This window comes from Pagrus major, chromosome 3 (genome assembly GCF_040436345.1).
Source record: "Pagrus major chromosome 3, Pma_NU_1.0".
NCBI lineage: Eukaryota > Metazoa > Chordata > Actinopteri > Spariformes > Sparidae > Pagrus > Pagrus major.
In genome coordinates, this window is record NC_133217.1 from 1,348,795 (window position 1) to 1,355,123 (window position 6,329).

Here is a 6,329-nt window from a genome sequence, read left to right on the forward strand (position 1 = left end):
GGTGGAGGGTCGAACCTGCCCAAATTCAGTTTACACACCTGTTCCTCTGAGCCCGACAGAAATCTCCCCTCTGCACGTCCTTCAAACTCAGACTGTGCCGAGGACACGAAGCCGAGCACAAAAACCCAAAGAGTTTCTGTTGATAATCGTTCCCCGACCGAGGGCAGAGGTCACCGGGATTTATCTGGCGCCGCCACATCGCTGCATATGTCCTGAACCGGCTCGCGAGGCAACACCTCATTATTCATGATTTTATGTAACAAGATTTGGGAAGAAAATTAGGTCGGAGAACATCCTGAGAAGGAACTGGATGAACTTGGCGGAGGGGAAAGTTTGACTATGAGCAGAACCGCAAGAAAACAAACACACGTTCTATACAACAGACAATATAACACACATTTCCTTATGCAACACACGAGCCAGTCTGTCCTCACAGGAAGAGACAGCTTCTGTTAATAAAAGTAAAATCCTGCTTTCAAATACAAACGCATTAAAAGTGCATTATGTAGTTTGGGGGAATAAATTTTAATCAGAAGAGAAAAATCTTCAGACTAAATCAACAAACTCTCTTTGTTTTCATGACTGAATACTCAAACTGACCTTAAACACAATTCCACACTGTTTGGCGGACCCTGCCACCTTTCTAGCTTCAAAACATCCTCTGAGAACAGCTTGTTCATTCACTTATGGAAAAAAAAGAGTTTGTGTTGTTAATATTCAAATTTTAACATGTTTAACATTTCTTCTCCAAAACTACATAGTGTCCCTTTAACAAAACTGCCAGCAGTCAATAGGTGTTAAATCCACCTACATGCACACTAGTTCCCATAAAAAACAGTTAAAACTAGTTTAATTATTAAAGCACAGACAGTCCTTTGCTTCATAAACCAGTTTAAACCAAAGTTAGAGTATGTCTCTTATATAAACCAGTTTAAACTAAACTATCTCTTATATAAACCAGTTTAAACCAAAGTTAGAGTATGTCTCTTATATAAACCAGTTTAAACCGAACTATCTCTTATATAAACCAGTTTAAACCAAACTAAGAGAGTATGTCTCTTATATAAACCAGTTTAAACCGAACTATCTCTTATATAAACCAGTTTAAACCAAACTAAGAGAGTATATCTCTTATATAAACCAGTTTAAACCAAACTAAGAGAGTATATCTCTTATATAAACCAGTTTAAACCAAACTAAGAGAGTATGTCTCTTATATAAACCAGTTTAAACCGAACTATCTCTTATATAAACCAGTTTAAACCAAACTAAGAGAGTATGTCTCTTATATAAACCAGTTTATACCGAACTCTCTCTTATATAAACCAGTTTAAACCAAACTAAGAGAGTATGTCTCTTATATAAACCAGTTTATACCGAACTCTCTCTTATATAAACCAGTTTAAACCAAACTAAGAGAGTATATCTCTTATATAAACCAGTTTAAACCAAACTAAGAGAGTATATCTCTTATATAAACCAGTTTAAACCAAACTAAGAGAGTATGTCTCTTATATAAACCAGTTTAAACCGAACTATCTCTTATATAAACCAGTTTAAACCAAACTAAGAGAGTATGTCTCTTATATAAACCAGTTTATACCGAACTCTCTCTTATATAAACCAGTTTAAACCAAACTATCTCTTATATAAACCAGTTTAAACCAAACTAAGAGAGTATGTCTCTTATATAAACCAGTTTAAACCGAACTCTCTCTTATATAAACCAGTTTAAACCAAACTAAGAGAGTATATCTCTTATATAAACCAGTTTAAACCAAACTAAGAGAGTATGTCTCTTATATAAACCAGTTTAAACCAAACTATCTCTTATATAAACCAGTTTAAACCAAACTAAGAGAGTATATCTCTTATATAAACCAGTTTAAACAGAACTATCTCTTATATAAACCAGTTTAAACCAAGCTCAGAGAGTATATCTCTTATATAAACCAGTTTAAACCAAACTAAGAGAGTATATCTCTTATATAAACCAGTTTAAACCAAACTAAGAGAGTATATCTCTTATATAAACCAGTTTAAACCAAACTCAGAGAGTATATCTCTTATATAAACCAGTTTAAACTGAACTATCTCTTATATAAACCAGTTTAAACCGAACTCTCTCTTATATAAACCAGTTTAAACAGAACTATCTCTTGTATAAACCAGTTTAAATCAGATCTCTGACAGTCTGAACCAGTACGGAACCAGTCTGCCATTAACTGGCCCGGCTGTCTGCTCTCCGAACAGGCAGCCGGTCCTCTGAAGCGGCCCCGCGGCGGCTCGTCCGCATACAACATTAAACCAGTTCAACAACACAATTAAACCAACTTCCTGGACTCATTTGTCTCCTTATAGCCCAGTTAAAGCTGCCGGAACCACCGCGGCGGTCCGTGTCGCGTCAAACTGTGTAACATCAGTCGGTCCGGACCGCCGCGGTTCAGTCCGGAGCCTCCGTATCTACACAACAAAAACAGCCAGAAAAGCGGCTCTGGACGGGACGGACCGCCGCTCCAAACCCGCGGGGCGGCTAGAAAACGGACAGAACCGCGTCCGCCGGTCCGTTCGGGTGAAAAGCCGCCGGAAAGCAGCCCGCTGACGGCGGCGTCACCTCAGATGACCCGGGCAGCCAGACGGGCTGTCTGCTAGCTGGCCCCGCGTGAACCCGACGTACAGCGGGCAGCAACAACAGCCGCGACCCGGACCGTCAGCGCCGCTCCGCCGGCACCACAGCCCGGTTTCCTACACGGCCCCCGGAGCGGCGCTGACTCGGAGGGGAAGAAGCGGGCAGAGGGAGCGAGCCAAAACAAACGCGTCTCCCCCGACATGAACGCACAACATCCAGAGGCGGGCAGCCACGTTTCTCGCTGCTGCGTGCGGGGAGAGGCTAACGCTAACGCGCTTAGCTTCCCCGGGCTGCCCGCGGCTGGCAGGGGGGGGCCAGCAGGCTAACGGCTAGCTCCGCCGGCTAATACATGTATTATGTGCACTTTCTCCGCGGTGGAGGGGGGACGGCAAAAGTTGGCTACCAGGAAAAAACAACGCGAACCGGATGACGTTCACTTGTCTTGACAACTATCCGCAAAATATCTCCCCGAGAGCCGCCGCACGGCAACTAAAGTTCCCTGACAGCCAGGTGCCTCGCTGCTTTAGTCCCGGTCGGGCTGCCGCGGAGGTCCGCGGGCTGATAGCGAGGTGAGTCCCCCCTCCGGGAGCCTGTGATGGAGGGGACGGCAGGGAGCAGCAGCCCGGGCAGAGACAGCCAGCCAGCCAGCCAGCCAGCCAGGCGGCTAGTCTGGCTGCAACCGAGCCGCTTTAATAACTTCACTTTTGCGGTCACTTTGGTCAAAATTTCTCTCCGGGAGTTGAATAAATGAGAAGTTTCCCTCGTGTCCTACCTGCGTGTAGCCTCCGGGCGCAGCGTGCGACAGCCTGGAAGTTGATTATTCCCAGATATCCCGAGCGGTGCGGTGCGGGGCGCATATAGCTAGCGCTGGGTACAGTAAAGACTGTAGCATAGCTAACCTAAAGACAACAGTAGAGAGCAGGAAAAAAAAACCTCCTCGTTGCTCATAGGGGGGATCGACGACAAAAACCACATGATCTTTTACGTCAGCATATATTTGCATAGGATGCCAAATTTATGTTTCGCGTCCAGGTGACGTGAAAATGTACAGAAAAGTTTGGTTGTGGCGCAGCCGGACGCTGGCGCGGCTGGTCGGGCTGCGGTGGAGGAGGCGCGGGCATGTTGCAGCCACGCACCCCCCGTCCCCCTCCCGCAGCCCCGCGCTGCACCGGCGAGCCGCTGGAGCGACTCACAGCTCCCCCCCTCCACCCCGCACACCGCCGCAACCTTCGTATACGTCCGTGCGGGGACTTAAAGCGCACACGTGAGGCTTTATAAGCAGTTTATTCTCACTTTGCGCGACTAAAAGACACTTTTATCGTGCGCAGCGTCGCCACGCAGCTCCCGCAACGTGTCCGGCTGAACTCTCGGTTTGACTGTAACATATAGTCTCCTGTTTATTTTACATTATCGGACTATGATTTATTTATAAAAGCCTGTTTTCATTTTTAAAAAAAGCACATATTTGTAAAAAAAAAAAAAGAAAAGAGAAAAAAAAGCTCGTGCTCCTGTTAATGTAAATAAAACGTGTGTTGTGGTGATTTTTAAACGCCAGTGTGTTGATTTCTCTTCTCTGAACACCTGTTTGATCCACAGCTGACCTCACACACACACACACACACACACACACACACACACACACACACACACACACACACCCAGAGAGCAGCTCGTGGTGAACCAGCATCTCCAGACATGTGCACCGGTCCTGATGGGAGGTGTGTGTGCGTGTGTGTGCGTGCGTGTGTGTGTGTGTGCGGGAGTGGAAGTTAAGTTTTTGGCAGATTGCTGTCTGCATTTAATCAGGCTCGTGTATTTTTGATAAATGAGCCTGTTGTAGCTGATCGGATGCAATAAACGCGGAGGACGTCTCCTGAAAACACGACGGACAGCGACACCTGCAGGAGGAGCCGAGAGCTGCAGCGCGTCCGTGCGTCCAGGCCGAGCTGGGGACCTTCATCAGCCTCCTCTTCATCACCTGTGCTGACGTGTCGACCACAAGATGAGAGAAAACAAGCTGCTGCTCATCCGGATGCACTTCTGAGACTCATCACCCAGTTTTTTTTTTTTTACGCCTTTAAGTCAATTCAATGTATTGTTTTTAAATTGTTGCTCGGATTGTGACGGTTTAAACAACATTTAGTAGAAATCTGAATTGATTTCTTTAATTAGACGTGAAGTAATTAATCCTGACAGGTAAATAAACAACATGTTTGTTCTCTGCGAGGTCAGAGGTCAGGTATACATCAGCAGCAGCAGCTCCTGAGTCCCTGCTGATGGTTTTTATGTATTTTTACTGTTTTATCGGCCTCAAGTCGTCTAACTGATTACATTAGTAAGTTATTATCAGGTGTTAAAGCACTTTGAATCAAACCTGCACAAACGTTTGATTGATTAAGTGATTGATAGATTTGATTTGTTAGAATCTGAACATTTCCAGGACAGAAGACGACGTCTCTCCTCGGCAGAACAACGTGGTTATGTTTTTATTTAATTCATTATAGTCGGAGATGTTATTATATATATTATATAATCAGCGTTGGTTAATTAAGATGCTGTATTTTCTGTATTTAAATGAGTGTTTTATTGAACCTGGAGGGTTGAGCAGTCGACCTGACAGCCGTCCAGGTGGTTTTTCAGATTATCAGATTATCTGGAGAGTTAAAGAATTACAACTTGAAGAGGTCCGGACCGGGTTTTTTCTCCTCAATAAAGCTTGTTAAAATTCGGCGTGCGAGCCAGATTCTTCACTGAACCGGAGGCCTTCGACTGTCTGCCAGTCAGGAGTTTATTCAAAGTCAAATACACTCGGGAAACAGCTTATTACGTAAACTTCGTCTCTTATAACATCACTCGTCTGTGTTGCATGTAGGGACGGGCTGGTGAAAATAACACAGGGCCATCTGAACAGAACCAGCCCTGTGCCATCTTTGCAGACGAGTTTGTCTGCAACTGGAAGCTCTTGCCAGCGTCTCCAGAATACACAATCAGGTAATGTTGCCAGGCAAGAGTGCCAGCTCTAGCCAATAAGCAGAGTTTTGGCCAACATTGCTTAGCAACAAAAGTTAAAAACTGAACCACTCAAGGCTTAAAATAGTCTTTAAAATAGTAATCAAGAGCCGACAGTGTCACAAAAGTCTGCAGATAAAAAGCATCGGAGGCAAGAACCGGCCTCCTGGAAAACAAAGAAAGTGAAAAGGAAAGTTTGTCTGATGATTGTTGGAGAATTGGACTCCACATGAAATAATAAGCAGGAGACTGAATCCATTTTTTACCGCTAATATCAGTGAATGGATGTTTGGACAACGGGCTCCTGCATGTAGGACATTTGCCGAATTTACAAGAGGACCCAAATCATTTAGGATTCGTCAGAGACGGCGTTTCTCACAGTTCATAAAGTGACTCCTGACTCAACTACACACAAAACTGAGCGATTTTTTAAGGGAGTCTGGTGACTTTCTCCACAGGCGACAAACAAGGCGCCTATATTGGTTACTGTTAACTGTAATTGCAGAAGAGGATGTTTCCTACATGTCTAAACACTCATTAAATACTGCAAACTGAATATCGAGATGACGATTGGATCTCACTTCCCTGCTCTATATGCAAACAAACACATGCATCACTGGGACAAACAGACATGATGTTTTATGCACAAAGAAAGAAAGAAGTTCATGTTGAACATTTGCTGAATTTACAA

At 44.3% G+C, this 6,329-nt stretch overlaps 1 protein-coding gene across 1 annotated transcript in view; it reads right to left on the minus strand.

Moving 5' to 3' along the window:
• The window catches only part of LOC140993515 (zinc fingers and homeoboxes protein 2-like), a 122,207-nt gene extending 118,557 nt beyond the window's left edge, over nucleotides 1-3,650 (minus strand). The window contains exon 1 of the mRNA XM_073462974.1: nucleotides 3,402-3,650. The gene's annotated coding sequence lies outside the window, so the exon portion shown is untranslated. The remainder of the gene's footprint in view (nucleotides 1-3,401) is intronic.
• Between the last annotated feature and the right edge of the window lie 2,679 nt (nucleotides 3,651-6,329).